The 16296-nt window shown below is 34.9% G+C and overlaps 1 protein-coding gene across 1 annotated transcript in view; it reads left to right on the forward strand.

Annotated features, from left to right (window-relative positions):
• The window catches only part of LOC150107290 (RING finger protein 145-like), an 87288-nt gene that overhangs the window by 39759 nt on the left and 31233 nt on the right, over positions 1-16296 (forward strand). The window contains exon 2 of the mRNA XM_090391138.1: positions 13137-13344. The gene's annotated coding sequence lies outside the window, so the exon portion shown is untranslated. The remainder of the gene's footprint in view (positions 1-13136; positions 13345-16296) is intronic.

The following is a 16296-nucleotide window of genomic DNA, read 5'->3' on the forward strand; positions in this document are numbered from 1 at the left end:
ATAGCATCCATAGAAAGTGGGTATGTAGTAGACTGTATATGCTATGAGGCTTCTCAGGAAGCAGCTAATTTGCCAACCCCAGACTTATCAGTGAAATCCATCTGCTGTTGTTCTCTCCTAAAAGCAAGGGCAGAATTTCTCCCATGTTGCTATCAGTTGTTTACTAAGTCCCATGTTCTTGTAATTAATCCTACATTGGTCAAACAAGTGGATCAGTTGAATCTCTGAACCTCAATATAGAATACACTAGAATAATGGCAAATTAAGTTTGTAAGTTAGAAAGTTTGGTTGATAAGCAGAAAAGTGAAATAAGATAGCAATGTGATATTTTATAGGATAAGTGCAAAAGAAAATTTTGAATATATAAATCAGGAGGAGAAAATAAGGAATTATCCCTGGAAGTTGAACAAGAATGTGAAGACTAGATTTTTTTTTTTGTTAGGGTGAGTGTTGGAGATAGTTTTTTGAATTTATTATCAGTGAAGAATTTAAGAAGAGATGTGATAGTCGTCATGTCTTGAGGTGACATTTGAAGTCAGTGTCAAAAAAAAAAAGTGCATGCTAGTTTATTTAAGAAAATCATTCTCTACTAGCATGAATTGTCTACTAGCAGTTGGAAACTTAAAATTGGGTTCATTAATGTGTGTGTGTGTGTGTATTTTTTTTTCCTTCTATAATTATGTAATTATGAATATATATATATATATATATATATATAATTAATTAATTACACACACACACACACACACACACTGAAGTGCCATTGAATTAGGATAGGAGACACTATGCAAATACTGTACCACAACTCCTGTATTTATATGCATGCATAGACAACTCTGTGGTTATCTTAGCTGTCAATGTTGGCTTCCCCAAGCATTTTGTGAGAAGCGTAATGGAGAAAAGCATGGGATTTAGATACATTTGACAGGGGGCAGATTGTAGGTGCCCAACGTATGGGGTCACTTGATCTTCGAAATTGTAAATGAACTTGGATTTTCTCGTACGACAGTTTCAAGAGTGTTCCAGGAATATGAAATTCTAGCAAAAAAGACAAGCACCCAGACAAACTGCGAAGGACAACCAGCCTTTAATGATCATGAGCTTCACCATCTGACTTGCATCGTACGGACTGATAGGGAGCCAGACATTATTTCAAATAACCTCCCATTTGAACGAGGGTTCCAGCCGAGAAGTCGCATTCACTGTCTCGACTCTTTGGGAGCTGCTGACCTATGAGAGTTCCACTTCTAACGGAATGACACTGGGCTGAACGTCTTGCCTGGGCTAAAGAACATAAAAACTGGGTAATTGAAAATTGGCAATGTGTAGCCTGGAGTGATGAATCGCAATTTAAACTTCATTACGCCGATGGGAGACTGAGGATATAGTGCTAACCTCATGAAGCATGGGGTCCTGCATGTCAGCTCAGAACTGTACAATCTGGTGGTAGTTCATTGATGGCCTGGAATGTCTTTGAGACCTTTGGTATGTGTACCAATGACTCTCAATGCATTCGGATACATGGAACTCATGGCCAACCATTTACACCCATTTATGTCCATCATGCATCCCAATGCAGATGAGCAAGACAACTGTTCATCTCACAGTCCAGGCAAGATACTGCTTGGCAGGAGCATTCTATTGACTTTGAAATAATGAAGTGGCCACCTAGAAGAACTGATTTAAAGCACATTGAAAATCATAAAAAAGTTTGCACCTTAAGTATCTTCAGGACTGAGGCAACTCGTGGTAAAGGTGGACCAAGGAAGGGCCACTACCCAGACTAGTTTCGACTTTTGAGGTCTCTTCCGTGGGAGCTAGGCCCAAGTTGAGATACCTAGCAGAAGCTTTAGCAGGTCATGGTCATAGCAGGAAGGGTAGTGGCCCTTCCCTTAATGCATAACATTAGACATATCTGCAAGGAGATGTGTTTTGCATTATAGGAGATACTGAGACAGGAGTGTTGGTAGCTTGCTCCACCTTTGCAACGAGTTGCCTGGTGTTGTACCACCTTACCCCAGTCCTGAAGATACTTTCAGGCGCAAACTTTGTTTGCTCACACTTGGATAAAGGATTAAACTAAATTTATTATACTCTAACCAAGTGAAAAATAAACTTTCAACATCAATAAATTTATTATAGTCTAACCAAGTGGAAAAAACTTCCAACATCTTTCTCTAAATCCAGAGTAATTTAATAATAAGGTGAGACACCTTTTGGCAACTCGTATAGGTAAATATGACTCCCATTGATTCCACCTTAGTATCACCACCTCTGGCTCCCACTGACAAGACCTCAATAAAGGTCGAAACCGGTCTGGGTAGTGGCCCTTCCCTTAATGCATAGCATTATACATGTCTGCAAGGAGATGTGCTTTGCATTCTGGGAGATACTAAGACAAGTAGTGATGAGAGCTTGGTCCACCTTTACCAATTTTTCTCAGTCCTGAAGATACTTCAGGTACAAACTTTGTTTGCTTACACTTGGATAAAGGATTAAACTAAATTTATTATAGTCTAACCAAGTGGAAAAAACTTCCAACACATTGAAAATCTTTGGGATACTGGCGAGCAAAGTGTTCGGGCCCATGTCCCATCACCGCCGAACTTGAGCGAATTGTGAACAATTCTGGAGGAATGCTTGGTCCCCCATACCTGTGAAACATTTTGGCAAGCTTGTGGAGTCCTTGCCTCATCGTGTGGTGGCCATTGGGGGGGGGGGGGGGGGGTCCAACATGTTACTAGGTAGCTATCCCTAATTCAGTGGCACGTCAGTGTAAAGAGCGAGTGAGTTCTCACTCTCTTGATTTATCCTACATTCATTTTTAATTAACCAACTCTTGAATATGTTAGTGTACCAACTGACTTCTAGTACACCACCATGCATCTGTACCTTCAGTTAGTCTAACAAATTAATTTCACATTGCAAGCAGATAATTGGGAGATTACTGTTTTTTATATTGCTCCCACCCACAAAAGGTTATTTTCAAACCTATAGTGATTTTATACCATGATGGGTAGTAACGTTAGCACTTTGTGTGTGTTAATGGGTTCAGGGAGAGGTATGATAGATTGTGTGGATAAATTGGTCTCCTATAATGAAACTTTAGACATGGAGGTGCCCATCCAATAATACTGTCTGACCCATGTGGTCAAATATAGAACATATTCTCATTGTATGTTACTCAGATAGAAGGTTTGAAAACAGTAGTTCAAGGAAGTACCCTCTTTTTATATATGGTATCCTACCAAGTGAAGTAACCAGTACAAGTGGCAAAATTGACGAGATCAGTGATGTCTGGGAGGGCATTTTAAGTAAAGTTAAGGTATCTGAAGGGGGGGGGGGAGAATATTCATGAACAAATGAAGTGATATAATGGATCATGATATCAGTACTACATCAATAAAGTATGGTCAGTAAGGTGGGGTAAAGATTTTTGTTGGTTTGGCTAGTTTAAAGAAGTGGAGAGTCAGTAGCATTATGGTATAGGAAAGAGTTGATTATTGGGTTTATGAAAGTTAGGTAAATTTCAGGGGGAGGAGACTAAAAGGGTTGAGCATTTAATTGATTCAAGAAGCAAAGGGTTGAAATTTTTAAGCAGTTGTTTTAATGTTTTCTCCTTTAAAAATAAGAGAATAGTTCGCTTTCAAGGAATATAACTTAAGGCAATTTCATTGTAGTCAGTAATATTTTTTTTTACATTAATAAATTTTAGCATACAATTACAATGCCATTTTGAGCTGGTATTGGGAAATATTTAAAGTGATGAAATTAATAAATAATGACATAAGTAATATTCTTACCTGTGCACTGTGAATATTTATGTGGTTAATAATTTATTATTAACACATAAATTAAGAAATATTTATATTTAAGTCCTAAGTATCAAAATGTTTTAACCATGGAGAAAATTGTTCACTTTTTTTTAAACATTTGAGGTTAATGTTTGAAATGTGAAAATTTTTTTTTTTTATTATAAGTTTCTTTCAGATATGTTTGATCAGTGAAATATTTGTTTTTTACATAAAAGTTTAGAAGTAATAGATATTTTGCATTAGTTTCATGGACATGTTAATTATTCATACATCAATTTCTGGGTGCATTTTAGATCTGTTCTTCAAGTAATTTATACAAAAGGCAAGAATTTTATTGCTCATGTGATATAAAAAGAGAAGTTCCTGTGTATAGAGATAGTTTAAAGTTTGTTATCTTGAGGGTATGATAAACAAAGCAAAGATAACATTTACTATGATCAGATGACCAATGTTGTTTACAGTCCTTGGTGTGCCTTTAAAGGATGGAAAACATTTAGATACATAGAAATATTTATAATATTTTAAGTTTTTATTTCATGTTTAAAGTTATGGTTTTTCAGATAAATATCTGAAAATATTAAGTCCATTTGGAGTTTCAGGCATCCAATATGAATACAATATGAATATTTTGCAAAGACTGCTTTAATACTGAATAAGAAACTTTTTGATGCAAAAATAAACTAAATAAATAATACTGAAGAGTTGCAGATCTAAATATTGATTATAATGTACTTTAACATTTCTTTAAACAAAGAAGAGGTTACTGAAGAACTTGAAAGATATTCATAAGTTTTATTAATGTTTTTCCTTTTAGATTATGGATATCTCTGTTTCTGATGTTGTTACACTAATGAACTGTTAGCTATGCCAGTCATAGCTAAAAATCATTCTAGTGTAGTTGTCATCAAGAAGACATTTATCATAATTCAGACCAATATGAAAAATATTAAATCTTATCTGCATTTGAAAGTTAATATATACTTTAGAAGTTGACAGTAAATTGTTTAGAAAATTTCAAAACCTGTATTGCTTATTCATCCAGACTATTTTATTTGCTTTACTTATCACTTCTTTTTTTTTAAATTTGTGGACAGACTTATGTGTTCGTCGAACATGTTGTTTATTATTTTAACGGTATAATAGAACACAGAAACTAAGTAAATAATTAATTTATTCACTTGATGCTGATATTTCGCTGGTATTATAACCAGCATCTTCAGAGCACAAAAACACTGTTTGTCACAATACGCGAGACTAAGACAACATGGTGTACATTAACAAAATTGTTAATGTTTTTTCATATGGAAAGGGAAAATATACAAACAAATTGATGGGACAGCCATGGGCTCCCCCCTTTCTCCCCCCCTAGCCAACTTTTACATAGAACACCTGGAAAAACAAGCAATCAATACAGCCACTCTCAAACCAACACTTTGGCTACGCTATGTTGATGATGTGCTTGCCATTTGGCCACATGGCCCTGAGACATTGAAAACATTCCTAGCACATTTAAATAGCCAACACCCAAAAATCCACTTTACTATGGAACCGGAAGCCAACAACTGTCTGCCCTTCCTGGATACACTCATTACACGTCTCCCAGATGGTTCCTTATCATTTTCAGTTTTCAGAAAACCCACACATACAGGCAGATACTTACACAAACAATCACACCATCATCCTTCTCAACAATATGGCATTTTAAAAACGCTAACCCATAGAGCGAGAGCAATCTGTTCAAATGACAAGGCTCTTACTGCTGAACTGACTCACTTACGCCACACCTTCTTGGCCAACGGCTACAATCCACAAAAAATAAACAAAATACTAAACACTCCTAAGAAACCCCTCCCACCATCCACCACAGAGAACTACAACAAAACAGTCACCATCCCTTACATTAAAGGCACATCTGAAAAGATCTCAAGAATTCTCATTAAACATAAACTACGCACTACATTCAGACCATGTAGCAAATTAGCCACCCTCATCCGCTCACCCAAGGACAGCATTCCTCCTTTATCACATCCAGGAGTCTACCAAGTACCCTGCTCATGCAATCAAGCCTACTACGGTCAAACAGGAAGAACTGTGAATATCCGCATCAGCGAACATAAACGATACGTCCGGAAATATCATTATGGGAAGTCGGGCCTAGCAGACCATGCTCTGGATACCCCTGCACACAGGATCAACTGGAAAAACACAAAAGTACTACACAGAAACCCATATAAATCAGAGAGATTGTTCTTAGAGGCGACAGAAGCCCTAAAACACACCCCAAATCTCAACAAATATGGCTGTATTAACTTGCCGAAGATCTGGGAGACAGTCATATTAAGGAAAAACTAGCACTTTTCTAGGACTCTAGCAATATATGATAGCGTTTTTTTTTTTTTTTTTTTTTTTTTTTTTTTTTTTTTTTTTTTTTTTTTTTTTTTTTTCAGATAGAGGGCGCCAAAATCAGGACTCTAGTCTTTGTGTTGCTGCTACAATTTTGTTAATGTACACCATGTTGTCTTAGTCTCGCGTATTGTGACAAACAGTGTTTTTGTGCTCTGAAGATGCTGGTTATAATACCAGCGAAATATCAGCATCAAGTGAATAAATTAATTATTTACTTAGTTTCTGTGTTCTATTATACCGTTAAAATAATAAACAACATTTTTTTTAAATTATTCACTAAAGTTAAGATCACCACTGTGTTGTTCTTAATATTTATTATTTTTCTTAGGATTTTTGATACTCCCTCCATTTATACCAGTAATATAGTAATATCCTTATTAAGTAAGCTATTACTTTGTGTTTTGAGATGAAGAATGCACATCTTCACTAAGCACTCTCAAATGTTTTATTATTCTATTATGGATATAAGTATGACTTTCACATAGCTCTGTTTTACATTACAAAGTAATGATCTAAATGGATAAAATACATTTAACAGAATCATAGTGATTGTTTGTGCATGGTGCACACCTGGAGCCACAACTTCCTGCAGAGAAAGAGCAGTTACTTCTCTAGGGCATCAGAAATTCTTGTGTAGAGCTTATTTCTTAAAGCATATGATCTTTATGATAGCCTTAGTCAAAACAGCTGTGCTGAAGTTGTTTTTAGAATTTTCTCTGGAGTAGTGTCATCTGTATCTTCATACTGTTTTCACAACTAACTACCACAATTGTCTGGTGGTATGATTGGTAGCCACTCAACAGGTTTGGTTTATGCAACCCATGATGATTCTCATGGTATCGTTAAATTGCACGTCGACCTTGCTGACATGACTTGAATACCACATTGGAGCACAGCATTCTGAACAAGAGTACACTAGGGCATGGGCAGTAGTTTTCAGAGTATTGGCTACCCCCCCCCCCCAAACCTGAACACACACACACACTATCTTCCTGATGATATTATTCCTAGTTTTTAGCTTTTCGCAGACATTTTCCAGGTGTTTTATGAAGGTTAAAGAACGATGTAAGGTAACTCTGAGATGTGCTTCAAAGTTTCTCCTTTAAATGAAGCCTTCAGCTTGATGATTGTTCAAGTGAAATGTGCAAACTTCAGTGTTAGAGGGATTTGGGCAATGATGCCATTTGGTATAATAGTTGTACAGAACTTCAAGGTCGGAACTGAGCAATCTCGGCCTCTTTCAGGTGTTTGGCCTGAATTGCCAACGCCAAACTGTCTGTGTACATGAACTTTTGGAAGGAAGTTTGTGGCATGTTACTAATGTATAAATTAAAGAGAAGAGGAGCTAGCACAGAGCTATCTAATACTTTAAAGGGGCTATTTTTTTTACCATTCAGTTGTACCTTGAATTTGCGTTTTGATGTCATGTGCTTTAGAATCTTTTTGGGTCTTGTATTACAGTTGCAAATTTCAGTATGAATCCACTTATCCAAACTCTGTCATATGCAGCAGCCAGATCTACGAATGCTACTGAGGTTTTAAGGCCTTTTTGGAAACCAGCTTCTATGTGTGTAGTGAGGACAAGTACTTGGTCGCAGCAGCTGTGAGAGTCTCTGAATTCAGCTTGTTCATTTGGTACTATGTCATTAATCAAAGGGTAAATTCAAGTATAGATAATTGTTCAAAAAGTTTATCAGGAATACATAGTAAAGATATTGGTCAATAGTTTGCTCCATCAGTAGGCTCTTTTCCAGGTTTTAGGATGGCTGTAACTTACTTTGCTCATCAAGAATTCCTTTGGGATGTTCCAGCTTTCTAGAATTTTACAGAAAAACTGCAAAAGCCACTTATGAGCTTTACTTCCAAGATGTTTAATGAACTCAGGATATATACTATCCAGGCCTGTTGCTTTGTTATTTTCAGTGATTTAAATGCTTGAATCAGTTCGTTTTTGGTAAATGGCATTGAGAGATGATTATTTTGTTTGACACGTCTATAAACATGGATATATTTGGTCCTAATGTCTTTAGATTAGGTTGCACTAATCTTTATGTTGTTAGATGTTTGCTGGATTCTAGTTATGTCTTTAGGTGTGATCTGTGTGACTTTTTGCTTAGAAACTGATGCAGTTCCAAGTTTTTGGAGCATGGCCGAAGCCTTGCAGCTAGAGTGGGTGAAGTCTAAATTTTCGGTTCTTGTTTTCCAACGTTACTGTTGTTGTTCATTAATCATTTCTAAATTCTTTTTCCAATTTCAGGATCTGGATCTTTTTTTGTATTTTTTGATTAGCTCCTCAGTTTCAGGAGACCAGCATGGGGTGTGCTGTTTCCAGAAACCTCTTGGTATAGCTCGCTTTGCAGCACCTATCAGTACTCCTGCAAAATTTGTAATTTTCGACTTTGGGTTGGACCCAATGCATGTTAGATTCAATTTATTTAGAGTGCTGTTCACAGCTAGCTTTGCAAAAATTCAGTCTTGGTCTTTCCATAGATTGTATAATCAGGATTTGTGTTCTTACTATAACAGGTCTATGTTGAGATCGTGGAACGTTTTCAAGTACTTTCCTATCAACGGGTAAGGGATCATCCTCGGTGTTGCAAGTAACAAAGCAGGGGTCAAGATTTGAGTCTTTCTTCCATGATTTAAAAGTTCCACAATCTTTTGCATCAAAAATCAGTCATAGTCCAAAGCTTTGGGCTCATTCTGTCAGTCTAATACCATTGATATCATTTCTGCAATAGCCCCAGGAATAATGTTGACTGTTAAAATCTCCTATGTAGACTGCTGGATGTTATTGAGCAGGAAGAGCTGGGATAGGCCAAATTTGTTTTGGTGGTTTGTAAACTGATATTGTGCCAACTGACTTTGCTGTGATGATCTTGATGTTATTATGATTAGAAGAAGATAGCATTTTGCAGTTTTCAATGTTCTCTTGCATATAGATGGCAGAACCATATATTGGTGGCAGGATGTAGCCAGTGATGTTAGCTCTTGTAGTAATCTCATCTTCTCTGCTGATATGTAGTTCCTGGATAGAGATTATATAGATTCTATTTGTTCTGCAGATTTTTCCAAGTAGTTCACTTTTGGCTTGGGAGGCACCCTCTATATTAATTTGCAGAGTCCGTAGGGTGAATTCAGTTTCCTTTATTAGTTGGTCAGTTTTGGAACCTTTTCAAAAAGGTCTACTTTGTTTCTTCTTGTTACACTTTCCTATTCATTTTGCACATATTAACCATGAGGTAAAAAAATGACAGGTTCTTCTCCAGTAGTCATGAAAGTTTAACCACCAAAGCTGTTGCCCACGGTGCACCACAAGGAGGTATTTCATGGCAATTCAGCACCCATTAGTAAGGCTAGTGAGTATGGGGGGGGGGGGTAAGAGAGTTTGCCAGCTGTTTTGACAATTTGTAGCATGGAGTATCAGTGGCTTCTACTATACTTCTTATGGGGAATTAGGTTTGTGGATTTTAGGTAAGCCATATATCTGGGGAGAATGAAACCAAAGGGTTTGAGTTTTTTTTTATAATGTCCAGCAGCCAGGAAGATATTTTTTTTAAGTGGACTTTTTTAACCTGCATATTGATGGGATCATGATCTAGTGCAATCTTGGAAAATAATGTCCATTTTCCAATTATATTCCATGGGATTAAGAACGACTGGCATTCTACCCAAGATCAGCTCCCTCATCTTTCTCTCAGTGCCTGGAGTACATAAAATACCATGCTCCTGCAAGTTGGGATCACCTCAGACCAGACAGGTAGAACAGCCACTATTCGTATAAATGAACACAATTCTTACATCTGCAATCCACAAGACCAGATTGACTATGGTCAATCTGGTCTTGTGGACCATGTATTGGGCACAATTCACAGGTTCTTTTGGAAGAAAACCACCATGCTCCACCATACTAAATTTAAAAAGGAAAGGCTGTTTTTGGAATCTGCAACAGCACACAGAAATCAACCTAATTTAAACAAATACAGATGCATAAAACTTCCCAAAATTTGGGAAACTAATTGTCAAAAGTCCCATTTTACATCCTAGGCTGCCTACAAACACCCATAGAGGACGCACCACCTAGATAGGACTCTAGTCACCGACATGTCTTTTGTGTGTGTGTGTGTGTGTTACAAGTGTTATTTTTACTCACAGAAGTGAAATATTGGAAGCATTAAAATTAGTATTCAATCCTTTCCTAATGTTGTCAATACTCCATTAAACATCCAACATGATGTCCTCCCAGCACTTAAGCCTTAACACATGGCTATTAGTTGTTTGCATATAATGCATACTTGGAGAGAGTTATTAGAAGTGGTTGCTGGAATATTGGCTCTGCAGAATTTGAATAGGCTGTGAAAGGTGGATGGATGATCAAGTGGTGGTTACAAATTTCATGGTATTTGAGTGTAATGTTTTAAACTTTGGGGTTCAGATATCGGACTATCAGAAGCAACATGGGTCTTAAAGTGATAATGAGCAGGGTATCATATATCAGCAGATTACTGCAATGTTCAGAAACATTGACTAGCAGAGATAAAGACATGGTGGTTCATTAGATCTATATAGAGTAGTCCACATATAGGGCTAGATCTGATTTTCTGCATTCTCTTGAGTCCACAGAGATCCAGTCATAATAACAACCACCCTATAACTTGTGACACACTTGTTGGAATTTTTACAGTACTACTGTTATAATTTCGTTTATTTACATATTTCTCTACCCTGCATTGTCTTTGTTGTTCTTTACTTAAAACTTTGCAAATTGTCATAAATGGTCAACTGCCACCATTTATATATTTCTACTATATCTTAGGTTCCTACACTTTATAGCAGGGGTGGCCACAATGTGGCTCATGAGCTACATGCGGCTCACGTCCACATGGCTCTTTGTGATCTATCAAGAAAAAATAAACAAAAAGAGAACAAGAAATAAAAAAAAAAACAGGAACAAAATTTAAAAAAAAAAGGAGAAGAGAGAGAAAAATGGTTAAAAAAATTACTGTGATAAAAAAGTTTAATTCGAAACACATTAAATGAAGTTTTCTTTGAACAATTAGAATAATTTTAAAGTCAAAACACAATAATTCTAGCTACTTATTTACTAGTAGTCCATGTATCCATTTTCTTAGTAAGCTCCTTAAAATTAGGTGTGTAATTAGTCAAAGCAGTTCTTACAAGCTCGTTATAACCTTGCCATGTGCACACTCCCATACCATCACATTAGTCCAAGGTTGTGGCTCTTCTAAGTCTAACCGGAATTTTTTTGGCTCCAAAAGGATGCGTAGTTGGCCACCCCTGGTCTACAGTCTAACAAATTTATTTGTTTTATGACTGTGCTAGTTAGACTATGTATTAAGTGTGAGATTATAAGATTTTAAACTAAAGACAAAGCACATATTGGTAGTATTCTCCACTTATGTTAATCTTTACCTTAATTTAGTCATGGCATAATTATCGATCTCTTGAACTTTATCTAATGCAGGTTCGAAATTTTAAGGATAGGGCATTGACAGAATCAGTCCAATGTGTTGTTCACAAACCATTTAATTAAATCAAAAGGCATTATTTACACAGTTTGATTCACATTGACATATATATATATATATACAATTACATCACAATTCTTTATTATTTTCAATTCTTACTAATTCAAACTTAGTTCTAATTTTCTTTTTTTAAAGCTAACACACGACTTGACAATAAAGCATACCTTTAGTAAGCTTAATTCAATATCAGCATACCATATGTTATTGCACCCACATTCTTGTTATGGAATTATCACATATATAACTACTTTCAATTCTTGTTCAGCACTGCCTTTTATATGAATCTTTTGTTCACACCTAAGTGCCTCCGTTTTGTCTTTCCTTCTGCTGGCTTGTTCTGGATTTCCTGCAAAATTTCTTCTTTGTCTGAGTCACCTATTATTTTATGCTCTTTAGGACCCTTGAGATGCTCTTCTTTAGATTACTGACTGCAGACTTCACTTAGCGGTGGACCCAGGTAGGAGAAGGTGAAAACGCTAAGACAAAGTCCTTCTCGATGTCTCACCTTATATAAGCCTGGGCTTCCATTGTACGCATGCCCATGTCTCTTGAAACTTCCATATATGGTCGTGTTGACATTTGACCATGATGATGTCATACTTTGCATCTTTTGAAATTGCCATATATGGTAATTCTTAGAATTCTTCACTATTCTTAGAATTAGGTTTACTAATTAAACATGAGTTAACAGCGTTACATGGATGACATCATGCCCCATTATTTTAATAAAGTCTCGTTAAATTATTACAGACAAAATAACATTTCTCTAAGTACATTTCCCCTAAAAAAATATAAATAAATAAATAAATATATAAAACATGTAAAAGCAATCATGATAAGTTACATATCATAAGAGATTTACACTACCATTTAGTACTTTTGTATGCTAAAAATGTTTTGCAGACATTGATTCTCATGGTGTGATGATGGAAATGCCATCAGTTGAAAATTAAATTCTGAACAGCTTCAAACTGTATTGTTCTAAAACACTTATATGAGGCTACATATCTGTTGTATATTTGGTCTGCATATGTAGTACAGTAATTTTTAATTTTGGGCTCAAAAACTGATAGTAGATTTAATGATTTTTTAAGTAATGAACTAGAAATAGTTTATATCATCTATGAATGATTTTTTATCTTTCTCTTATTTAAGAAAAATATATAAACACTTTATGATATTTACATGAAAAATTGATTTGCAAGTCTTTTCAGGTTTTCTTGGATATTTATTTTATTTTTTAAATATTTATTTTTTGCAATTTAAATTTTGAAGGGATTTGCTTTTTATTGTCATGCTGTGAGGGTACTTTGCATTGATATATTTAAAAACCAATTCTAAAGCTTTTATTACATTTTTTTTACAGTGCCATCTACAGAATGACCACCTGAAATATGTGACTGTTTACACCAGGCACCATACAAATTGTATTGTTCAGTACTTGCCCATGGGGTGGGACATGACAAATCATCTCATATTTACAGTTTGCCATCTGTTGGACATGCAGTGAATCATTACATGTGCTTTATAGAGAAACAAAAGTTATGTAAGGGAAAAGACTTTCTGCTTTTCAGGTATACAGTTCACTGAAATTAAGAAAAATTCTATAATTGTTTGTTATTTTTAAATTTCTAGAGGTGTAGATAATTATTTCAATCGGCATTTATCAGATATGAACTCTTTTTGTGAGTGACTGTCACATCTGAGGGAAAGAATAGGCATGAATGTTAGATAGATGTGTTATAGTTAAATAAATATCCAATAATTTATAGCTGTAGTATTATAGGTGGTGCAAAAAATTACTCTGGTAGGGAATGAATTACGTTATCCTATAAACTCTAATTATGCACATGTGAATTTATAGTTGTGCTTCATAGCTGATCTTGATTCTAAGAATAGCCTCTCAAACTTGTAATGACATTCTATGTAATAATGTTTTTCTTCATCTGATCCTATGTGATGGGGTATCCAGAACATGGTCTCCCAACCTCAACAATATGGTTGCATTAATTTATCCAAGATCTGGGAGACTATCATTTTAAGACCTAATAGCCGAACTTCTCTGAATTAACTTTGTAGTTATCTGACCCATAGAGGGTGCTACATAAGGACATAAGGTGTCAGTTATAATTTAAATTGGTTTAGTGCTGTGTGCCTGTCACAGTTTCATTGTGCTTTGATGGTGCCGGTTAGAAAACCAGCAAAATATTAGTGTTTAATGAATGTATTTTTTCCTCTTGGTGTTAATTATTCTATTAAGCTTGATTGTGGATAATGAACAACACCTAATCCTTTCTGTATGAATAATAATATTTTGATCTGAACAGCAGATCATCAGCAAAGTGTGACGTGTTCAAAAGTTAGTCAGCAAATAATAGCATGTGAATTCCACAATCATGGTACAAGCTGAGCTAGAAATGTTAATTCTCTTCTTTCTCATCTGTCAGATGACAGGTTAAGTACCCCTCTGTGTACAAATATTTGCTATCTGGTTCTATCTCTGACCATTTCTGTCATTTCTTTTTGGAGCTTGATAATTCTGACCTTTCCTTTATAAGACTGTAGCCTAGTTCTTTTTGGTCTACCTCTTGATCGTCTTTCCCTAATGGTTTCATTCAGATTATAGAAATGTTAAACATCACTAATGATACAATATTGTTTTTATAAAAAAAAATATTAAAAAAAAAAACACATAGTCACTTAGACTACAGAATCCTTCAGTCAGAGCAATCTTATCTACATGTGTTATCTAGATGCCATTTTATCTTATCTACTTATCTAGATGCCATTTTAAATTTGAAAATATTTAAAAAGGTCTGAGGAACTATTGCAATGCCCAAACCTAAACTGAAATGATTGTTTTCTTTAGCAAAAGTTTGGGAGATTCTTATTCTCATCAACTTTAAAAAAATGATGTTTTTAATATAATATTTTATCATTAGTAATGTCTTTTACCATTGTATCTAGTAGCTCAGACTACGAATATGAAATCCGTTGTTTGTTGGTTTTGTCTTTTTTTTTTTTTTTTGAACTTGTCACACTGAAAATAACATTTTATTTTCAGATTGAAATATTTGGTATATATATTAATATATATGTTATCCTTAAAACATGATTATTAAATATGTAAGACAGAAATATTGCAAACAGTTCTCAGAAGAATGGTTTGTTCTTCTGAGACAGTTCATGAGGAAGATCATGTATGGATGTGTCTTTAAATTATTTAAAAAATAATAATTTGGAGACAGACTAGATAGATTATAAGAAAGCTTTTCACAAGATAGAGAAAAATATGGAGCGTCATGATAAAATAAGAATAACTAATACTGTACAATTTACGCTTTTTATATAATACAAAAAGAATTGACATTTAGATAATAAATTAACATGTTGAACAGAGAGAAATTAAGAGAGGGGGTCGACAGCAAAACTAAAGCCTTCATAGATCAAATATGGAACTGCTGCCATTTCTTCCCCAGAACACTTTGCTGTTATACTAGAATTGTTATCTCTCTAGCAATTGCAGCATAATTAACAATTGTCAAATTCATTAATTCCAAATTTTTTTACTTAACACTCAGTTATAACTACTATATAATAGCTTTCATGGCTTATACATGTAACAAAAATTATATAGAATTTATTCAAAAACTCCAATATATTTCACCTAGCGTTACATCAGGGAGATAGACATTGATTACATTCAAAAGATGGATCAAAATAATGAGTCATAAATCACACGTATATTAGCTCATGTCTCAGTTGCAGCTGAAGTATATGATATTGCACTGTTACAGTTCAAAGGAACAATTGTAAGTTGCATAGATTTAAAAAAAAAAAAAAAAAATTAAGTAAACTTAAACAATTAATAGTGATCATTTTCCAAAACTTGGATATTGCATACAGTCTGATAGTTCATGGTTCTCACAATTTCTTAGCATTTTACATGTTTCAAGGAAAAGATTGAATTTAAGCAAAGCAGTCTTGTTCGGTTCCAAAATTGTCCACATAATGTTGGATGAAACATATTGGGGTTTTGGAATAAATTCTATATAATTTTGTTACATGTAAGCCATGAAAGTTACTTTGAAAAATAACTACTCTATTCTGTGTGTGTATCATCAAATTCCTGATATGTACCCTTGAGAGGAGGGCAGTATACTGGATATTATGAAAAGTTAGTACTACATTCAAATTTACATCATTGATAATTTATTGACAATTTTCCTCCAAATTAATCTTATCTGTCAGGACTCCAGTATTGTCACTTCTTTTTCAGGTTTTCTAAGGCACTTCTAACAGTGTCAATCCATCTACATCTTGGTCTTCTTTGGGTCTCTTTCCTATCATTGTGCATCAAACACATGCTTTACTAATCTTTCCTTTCTCGTTTAATGTTTAAATGACCAAAAGATAATTGCAGACATCCATTTCCATAGAAGGTGTGACAAAGAACAGCACAAAAGAGTAGCTGCTATTAATGTCTTCCTTTTTTCCACTTATTATTATTAAGAAAGATCTCCAGG

The sequence above is a fragment of the Typopeltis vanoorti genome, chromosome 4 (genome assembly GCF_054136105.1).
Source record: "Typopeltis vanoorti isolate ZY-2024b chromosome 4, IOZ_Tvanoo_1.0, whole genome shotgun sequence".
Classification (NCBI taxonomy): domain Eukaryota; kingdom Metazoa; phylum Arthropoda; class Arachnida; order Uropygi; family Thelyphonidae; genus Typopeltis; species Typopeltis vanoorti.